Source organism: Natator depressus, chromosome 13, assembly GCF_965152275.1.
Source record: "Natator depressus isolate rNatDep1 chromosome 13, rNatDep2.hap1, whole genome shotgun sequence".
In the NCBI taxonomy this organism is placed as follows: Eukaryota; Metazoa; Chordata; order Testudines; family Cheloniidae; genus Natator; species Natator depressus.
This window is the reverse complement of record NC_134246.1, coordinates 35,005,979-35,015,553: the sequence shown is the minus strand read 5'-3', so window position 1 is coordinate 35,015,553 and position 9,575 is coordinate 35,005,979. Positions and strand designations below refer to the sequence as shown.

Below are 9,575 nucleotides of genomic sequence, written 5' to 3'. Positions count from 1 at the left end.
CTTGCCCAAATTTCTGCCTTGGATCCTTCATCAGTGATGATTGCCCCTGTCAAGGCTGAATCCCCACTCTGTCACGCTGAGTGCAGAAGTGGGGGCCCGCAAGGATTTTAAAAATTAATACTTGCCACTCCAGGCTTGTATTACATTCCCAAGGTTACACCTTTTTTCTGAGCTTGGCTTGGTAAACACTGCCATGATCCAAATGCAAAAAAAAAAAAAAAACCCTTAGAACCCTCAAGCCCTTTCACACACACACAAACACACACACACACCCCGGGAAGAGCTGAGAAAGAAAACAAGAAAATTAGCTGTTGCTATCAGCTAATCAAACAACATTCACAAACCTCTTAGGACACCAAAAATCCAATCCTGTTCTTAAAAAATATAAATGTTATTAGAAACAAAAAGGAAGAAAATACATCTGGAACTTAGGCTTTTGCTAGATATTAAAAGAGCAATTCCAAAAATTAAGTATCAAGAATAACTTTCTTGGGATTCAGCTTAAAAGTTACAAGCAAACAAAAGCACCTGGGGTTTAGCACGGAGGAGAGCCACAAGCCAAAATAAAAAAATAAACCTGATCGCGTCTATTTAAACATTCCCTGCCTTCTAGGTATGGAAGATGAAGTTTACACAGCATTCCTGCTTACAGCATTGCTGTTCCGTGTCTCCTTCTCTGGAGAACAACAGACAAAGGGGAAGTTTTTCTTCCCATTTTAAAAAGTGCTAGCCTTCCCATTGACTCTTTTGGTCAGGTGCCCACTCCTTTTCTTTTACCTGTTGGTTTGTTAACCCTTTACAGGTAAAGCAAGCAGAGAACAGACACCAAGAGGGATTTTACAGCTAACTGGCTGGCTGGGCGTCCATAAAAGGGAGCTACCCTTCCCCCCTCCCTTTATCACAGGGACCTTGCTTTCCATGTGTACAGAGCAGGTCTGGCCCGGGGCCCTTCTCTCTGTGTGTACAGAGTGGGTCTGGCCTGGGGCCCTGCTCTCTTTGCGTGTACAGAGCGGGTCTGGCCTGGGGCCCCGCTCTGTGTGTGTAGAGAGTGGGTCCGGCCCGGAGTCCTGCTCTCTGTTTATATAAAGTGCGTCTGGCCCATAGACCTGTTCCTCAATGCTCCATTGTCTTTGGCCCTCTGTCCCCAGCACACACGTTGTGTCTGTGTGAGTCCAGCTCTCATTGACAGCCATCTGCCCCCCAGTGTCTTTGTCCTTCGGACATAGCCAGGCTGCGGTCACATGTTCAGCTACCTCTGCAGCTAAGGGTTTGTCTTCAGTCCCTGGGGTTCTCAGTGTCTTGCTAGGGACTTCCATCCCAATGGGTTGGTTCCAGCCCAGATGGTCCTAGTGGCTCTGTGTCTGCAATACCTGGCTTGATCTGTCATGTCCCAGGGAGAGAACTGATTCCTTCCCCAGGGGCAAGCGCTGCCAAGGGGATCGGTACAGAGCCATACAGATCATTCACAGAAGGATTAAGGCAAATTTGCACATTCGGCCCAGATGCCTTACTCCCGGAGAGGGGTCCCGGCTGAGAATCCTGATTACAGATGCCTGCGACCCTTTGAAGGATGGGGCTTTGGCCCCACCCCTCTCCTTGGCATTTCCCTATGGCTAGTTTGGGTAGCTCCCGACCATAGGTGCCTCTTTATCCCCGTGTGTGGTCTATGGAGCCTGGGCACCTACCTGGGGGCTCTGGATTGCACTGGGCAGCAGGAACCTAAACATCAGATGCTGCACCACTGGGTGCAAGTTCCTGTGTGGATCTAGCCCCTTATGTCTCTGGACACAGGAGGGAGCCTGGTAACTGCGATCGGCGGGGGTTGGGGGGTGGGGCGTGCAGGAATGACAACAGGGTCATGGGAACTTTTCAAGCGCTCGGCCCCCCACTCCCTCCATGGGCTGTCAGATGCTGGGTTCATCCCCCCTGGAACTCCGATATCAGTTGGGAAGTGGGAGGCTTCCTGCTGCTCAGGACAGTAGCTGAACGTTCATTTCTACGCTGGGTCTGTTCTACAGTGCCTGAGTGAGGAGCGTGGTCCAAGGACACGGGTCTCTCATCCCACCCGCCTTGTGTTGAATCCTGATGAACTAGACCCCCTTTCAGTAGTGATGCCCACCTGCTCTGTGCAGTGGGGCCCATGTGTAATGAGTGGGCTCGTTCCCAGCAGAGCAGAGGTCCATGTGAACCTGAGACTGAATAGCTCTGCTCATTGCCAGAGACCAAGAGCTGAATGGACCCTGGAGACACAGCTGCCCTCTCCACCAGGTGGAGACCCAGTCCTGACCCACCCAGTCCTGACCCACAGCCCCCACCCTTCTCCTAGCACTTGGTTCTGCCCTCAGCTCTCTCAGGAGATCAGATAACTTTTCCTTTTAATTGCCTGGCTTCAACTTTTCAAGCAGGAACCAGCAGTAACTTCAGCTCAGCTCTTAAATTGGCTCTGCCAGTGACCCAAATCATCAATACCCAGACCAAGAAATGTTCAGACATCAAAACAAGCTAATTATGGCAAGGGATTTACAGTCTGGTCTGCGTGATTTATTAATCGGGTCTAACTCCCATGAAAGATAACAGATGGACAACCCTCAGGGATGGACAGCCTCCGTTAATGCCTAGAACTGACACAGCACAGGCAGTGGGTATGTGGTGCAGTGGTCAGAGGACTGGACTGGGAGCCAGGACTCTGGGTTCTTTTACCAGCTCTCAGAGGGCAGTGGGGTCCAGTGGCTTACAGCAGGGAGGGATGGGTAGTCACCACTCCTTGGATCTATCCATAGCTCTGGGAGGGCAGTGGGCTCTAGTGGGTTAGAGCAGGGGATCTGGGAGTGGGGACTCATTGGTTAGAGTTTAAGCCAGCCCACCAGGGATCGCCACCTCACCTCACCTGACCTTCTGTAAATCACAAGCCACCAACACCACCCAGCAGACCAAAATTTAGACCAAAATAGGACAGTCCATTGGAGACTAAATTATTATGTGCCAGAGGCAGAGAATAGCAGGGACTGATGTGAACCAAGAGCCTCACAATAGCAGGGAAAGGGTTAAGTGAGATAAACCCAGATAATCCTGATGAGTGAGCTGCATCCCACGCAGCAGAGGAAGGTGCAAAACCCCCAAGGTCACTGCCAATCTGACCGGGGGGCTAATTCCTTCCCCACTCCACATATGGTGACCAGTTAGACCCAGAGCATGTGAGCAAAAATCAGCCAGCCAAGCACCTGCAACAGAGAATGCTCAGTGCCACCTCCGAGCCATGCCCACCCCCATTCAATTTCCCTTCTCCAGCAGTGGCCATCCCTGATGCTTTGGAGGAAGAAGACAAGAACACAAACAACCCCTCTCATAAAAAAAATAGAATATTTTTTGGTGCTGAGGGGGAGGGGAAATCCCTCGTCACCCCTTGCAGGTGTCCAGCTGAAACCGTGAAGCATGAGCTTCTAGGAACATCAGAGATGAACCAGAAAGGACCTTCAGGATTGCTAAACCCTGTCCCCCTCCCCATCACAAGAAACCCCATCATACAACCCCATTCATATATTTGTCCAGCTCTCCCTTAAAAGTAATTGTTTTAACTCATAGTTTTAACTCAACTCATATTGGGAATCTGTTCCAGAACCTCACACCTCTGATGGTTAGAAGCCTTCTCATTTCTGTCCCTAGCCCTGAGTTAGTCTGGGGGTGCTGGGATTCCTGGGTTCTATCTCTGGCTGTGGGAAGGGTGTGTGATCCATAATGTACAAACATAATGTCACCATGATTTTGGTCCCAGTTGCACTGGTGTCAGTCTCTGCAAATCACTGGGGTTGCTTCTGATTGACAGCAGAGAAAAGGAGAGCAGAACTTTGCTCTTTGGCTCTAAGTGTGATAACACTTTTATCCAGGTATCCGCTTTTAAATACAGCTGCACAAAAAGGGCAGTGATGCGAGCCAGCCTCCCTGCACACACACTCAGTTTGCACTCCTAGCCCCTGCAAACACGCACACACTGTGCACAGCTTATTTCCTCCATCAAGGACACATATACCCCCCCACCTTCCCCTGCCCCTGCCCCCCCCCCCCATTTTCCAGTTGTATCATCATACAGGCATTTTTTATACTATGAGTAGCCCCTAGAGGTCATGAAAAATGCTGTGTGTGTTCCCCCTGCTGCATTGGAGCCTGCACCACCCAGAAGGAAAAGGCCCCATATCCCATTGCCCAACCCCCTGACAGTCCAGTGCCTGCAGGCTGGGGCCAGAGCAGAACCCCTTACTGCTTCCCCAGCAGGGTCCTCCTCTCAGCCTCCTTCATCTCCTTGTTCCTCAAGTTGTAGATCAGTGGGTTGAGCAGCAGGGTCCCCACTGTGTAGAAGAGAGTCACCACTTTCCCGCTGCTCCCTGAGGCAGCTGGGTTGACATAGGTGACCACGGCAGAGCCATAGAACAGGCCCACCATGGCCAGGTGAGAGGTGCAGGTGGAGAAGGCCTTGTGCCTCCCAGCCCCTGCGTACAGCCACAGCACAGCCCTGATGACTAGCCCGTAGGAGGCCAAGATGAAGAGGATGGTGACAAAGATGATGAGGGAGCTCATGGCATAGCAGGCCTGTTCAGTCCGGGGAGCTGGGGTACAGGAGGCAGCCACCAGTGGGGCTGGGTCAAAGAGAAAATGATCCAGGGTGTTGGAACCGCAGAAGGAGAGCTGAGAGATGCGGACGGTGGGCACTACAAACCAAAGGAAGCCACAGAGCCAGCAAGAGGCCACTAGGGCCCAGCAGAGCTGGTGGGATATGAGGATGTGGTAGCGCAGGGGGTGGCAGATGGCAGGTAGCTATCCAAGGCCATGGCCAAGAGGAAGAGGCACTCGGTGGCCCCCATGGAAAAGAAGAATTAAAACTGCACAAAGCAGGCCTGGAAGGAGATGGGGACGCTGGGGGACACCAGGTCAGAGAGCATCCATGGCAGCGTGGTCGTGATGTAGCAGATCTCCAGCCAGGTGAAGTTCCCCAGCAGGATGTACGTGGGCAGGTGTTGGAGGTGGGGATCCCACCGCACGGCCCACACAATGCACAGGTTTCCTGCCAGCGTCCCAGCATAGGCCAGGGAGAGGAGGGCACAGAGGAAGGTGTGACTCAGCCAGCCCAAGGAGGGGAAATCCAGCAGGATGAACTTGGTCACCGGGATGGTATTGTTGATCATATTCATCAGGGGGCCGTGGAGCTGAAATAATCAACAGGACACCAACGTTCTAGCTAGAGATCTGGGAGGGGAGGAGTCATTAGAGTAGTAGGGAATAGCACACACACACATACACACACACAGAGTCACTGTCAGTATCTCTCTCATACATATCACATTTCAAACTCTGCTTGGGATCTGACACTCAAGCTGGGTTTATTCTGCCTTTGGAAACCCTCAGCACCAGACAAAGATCCTGCATTCTGGCATTCGGCTAGCTGTCCTGCCTCTGAAACAAACTCTTGCTCCTCCTTCTATAGCTGGATCAGCTCCTCGGGACCAGTCTAAGATCACAAACCCCATCTACGCAGGTTAACACAACAGAGGATACTCAGAGTAGCACGGGAAACTGATTTCAAGTTCTCTCCTCCCCACTCTTCAAGCCAAAAGTGACATTGACTGGGCTAGGGCTGCATCTTTAGGTGACTTTTTAAAATTCCTTACCTTGAGTTTGGATAGATCCAAAAATGACATCAATCATGGATTGACCCTCGCAGCTCTGCAGAAGAAAAATCTATATTAATATATCAATATGATTAAACTCTGGAATCCATTTTTATTTGTGAACTGAATGTATATTATATGTGAAATTAATGTATAGTCACTTGATAATTATACTATTTACTAATTACTTAGTTTTTAATTATTACTGAGGTAGCACCTAGGAACCCCAGTCAATGACCAGGATTAAAAGTTACAGGTTATAATAATTTCTTGATTTGATTATTTGATTCACTGCATATTATATCAATTCCTAGTTTTGATTAAAATAAATGAAAACCAATATATGCTCTCAATTTCTATATTCAATTTAAATAATAAATGAAGAATTGTTTTATATTAATTACTGTTTTGATTAAAATAATACATTAAGAATTATATATCATATTCATTCCTACATTCAATGAAAATTTAAACTCATTAAGTCCATACTGTACTAATTGCTAGATTCAGTTCACATGTTAAATTAATATTTACATATCATGTTAATTCCTAGATTTGATTAAATTTAAGATTATTGGGATGATTTCCAGATTTGTTAAGCATGTTGCATTATATCTGCATTATATCTGCAATGAATTCTATTTTGATTAAAGTAATTAATAATATAAGCTCATTTTTAATTAAAATAGTAAATTAAGAATTATATATTACATTTGACTAGTTTTGTACTCATTTCCAGATTTTATTAAAATATTTTACTAAATATTAATAATGATATATTGTATATTGTATTTTTTAGCCTCTAGAGCTAATTAAAATATTGCGTTAATATTTCCATATAGGACACATTTCTAGAATCAGTTGAAATATTAGGTTAAGAACTGTATATTACATTAATTTACAAGTTAAAGTCAAATATTAAAGTAGTAAATATATATTATATGAATTCATAGATTTGATTCATAAGATTCCAATAGAGATTGGAAATGTTAAACCAATAAATATATTTTATACGTATGTCTAGATTTGATTAAAATGGCCTTACATAAATCTGGGTTCCAGACAAACCCAAAAATGTATCTACTCTGATCATCTGAGTACAAAGAATACCAAACAGAACAGAAGTTCTTTTTAAAGGCGATCTACAAAGTAATTGTAAAATACTTTTTTCTTTTCTTGTTCCTTTATGAAAGAGAAGATAAGTCTACCTGAAATGTTTTAAAGCCTTTATTTTATTTCCTTTAAACTTGGATGTATCTATTCTCACACTTTTCTATTTATCTGGCTGTCTGCCTATCATTCTGGAATGTAAATCTACTCTTTTCTGGAGAACTACTGGGCAGTTGAAGCATGTTTTTTATTGGGCTCTTGTAACAATGTAGGCCTTAGCGGCTGGTATAACATGAATTGACTTTTAAACTGACATAGTTAAACCAATATTTGGACACACTTATTTTGGTCTCAAAGAAGCTGATTGCAGGTTAGCTTAAACCTATTCCTAACTGATTTTAAACAAACCAGAATAATCTGGTTTAAACTGAATTAAGAACATCCACACAGCCTTTTCCACTCATTTAACTATATCAGTTTAAATTCATAGCTAGGATTATAATGTGGCAATGGGTGGGCCTCTAAAATATGGTCTTCCCTGGTTTTACTGGATAATTACTGAGACACCTGGGGGCTGTTTGTTCCGAGCGCTAACACCTGCACTGAAGAGGGGAAGGGGTTAGAATTTTAAATCAGAGTACCTTTCTCCACCATGTTAATTAGGCATTGGACTTAAATGTGTAGTAGTGGAAAAACAATGGCCCAGATCCCCAGCTACTGAAAATCAGCAGAGCTGTATGGAAGGAGGGGAGTCAGGTCTGGGAAAAGAATGAGGCCTAGTAGGCAGATTGGGTTAGGCTGAGAGTCAAAACTCTGGGGTTCTAAACCCAGCTCTGGGAGAGTACTGGGGCAGTGAGTTAGGCAGGCGGGCTGGGAAACAAGATTCCTGAATTCTAGTCATGGGCCTGAAAGAGGACGTGATTTGGTTTAGAGCACAAGCCACTGAGATTCAGAACTTGTGTGTTTTACCCCCAGTTCTGTGGAGGCAGTCAGGGGAATAGAATTATACAATTTAAGGCCCGATCATCTAGTATAGTACAGGCCACTAACAGCACCCACACACTAACCCAACAGCCAAAGTGATGCCAAAGTATCACAGCCTCAGGCAGAGAACAGGAGGGAGAGGGGTGTGCTAGTGCCCAAGGCCCCTGCCATGGCAGGGAAATTGTTAAGTGAGATCCACCCAAATAATTCTGGCAAGTGACTTGTAACCACACATGGCAGAGGGACACAAAATTCCCCTCCTAGGTCACTGCCGATGTTGCCAGGGGGAAAATTCTTTCCTGACCCCACATATGTCAATCAGTGGGACCCTGAGCATGTGACGAGAACCAGCCAGCCAAGTGCTGGGGAAAGAGAATGCTCGGTGCCACCTCATCCCCCTCTCCATCCCCATCCAATGTCCCATCTCCAGCTGTGGGCATCTTCTGGTGCTTCAGAGGAAGGAGGTAAAACAAAACAAAAAAACCTCTCAGAATACATTTCAGGGGGGAAAATCCCTTCCTGACCCCTGCCAGTGGCCGGCTGAAACCCTGAAGCATGAGCATTGGGAACACAGGACATTAACTGGAAGTGATCCCTGGGGCTCCTGAGCCATGCCCCCATCACAAGCAACCCATTATACAATCGCACTGTCAAGGTTCCTCCCCCACTCTGAACTCTAGGGTACAGATGTGGGGACCTGCATGAAAGACCAAGATCAAGTTGCAATGGGGGAGGTTTAGATTGGATATTAGGAAAAACTTTTTCACTAAGAGGGTGGTGAAACACTGGAATGCGTTACCTAGGGAGGTGGTAGAATCTCCTTCCTTAGAGGTTTTTAAGGTCAGGCTTGACAAAGCCCTGGCTGGGATGATTTAACTGGGAATTGGTCCTGCTTCGAGCAGGGGGTTGGACTAGATGACCTTCTGGGGTCCCTTCCAACCCTGATATTCTATGATTCTATGATTCTATGATTCTATGACCCTCTAAGCTTATTCTTACCAGCTTAGGTTAAAAATTTCCCCAAGGTACAAACTTTGCCTTGTCCTTGAACCCTATGCTGCCACCACCAAGCGTCTTAAACAAAGAACAGGGAAAGAGCCCACTTGGAGACGTCTTCCCCCCAAAATATCCTCCCAAGCCCTACACCCCCTTTCCTGGAGAAGGCTTGATAAAAATCCTCACCAATTTGCATAGGTGAACACAGACCCAAACCCTTGGATCTTAAGAACAATGAAAAAGCAATCAGGTTCTTAAAAGAAGAATTTTAATTAAAGAAAAAGTAAAAGAATCACCTCTGTAAAATCAGGATGGTAAATACTGTACAGGGTAATCAGATTCAAAACATAGAGAATCCCTCTTGGGAAAACCTTTAGTTACAAAAAGACACAAAAACAGGAATATACATTCCATCCAGCACAGCTTATTTTACCAGCCATTAAACAATAGGAAATCTAATGCATTTCTAGCTAGATTACTTACTAACTTAATGAAAAGGAGTACTTGTGGCACCTTAGAGACTAACAAATTTATCTGAGCATAAGCTTTCGTGAGCTACAGCTCACTTCATTGGATGCATTCAGTGGAAGATACAGTGGGGAGATTTATACATAGAGAACATGAAACAATGGGTGATACCGTACACACTGTAAGGAGAGTGATCACTTAAGATGAGCTATTACCAGCAGGAGAGCGGGGAAGGACCAGGGGGGAGGGGAAGAAAACCTTTTGTAGTGATAATCAAGGTGGGCCATTTCCAGCAGTTGACAAGAACGTCTGAGGAACAGTGGGGGGTGGGAGTGGGGAAATAAACATGGGGAAATA

The 9,575-nt window shown here is 46.1% G+C and overlaps 1 pseudogene; it reads right to left on the bottom strand.

Moving 5' to 3' along the window:
- Nucleotides 1-4,251: 4,251 nt before the first annotated feature.
- On the bottom strand, nt 4,252-5,690 carry LOC141997599 (olfactory receptor 11G2-like; annotated as a pseudogene).
- Between the last annotated feature and the right edge of the window lie 3,885 nt (nt 5,691-9,575).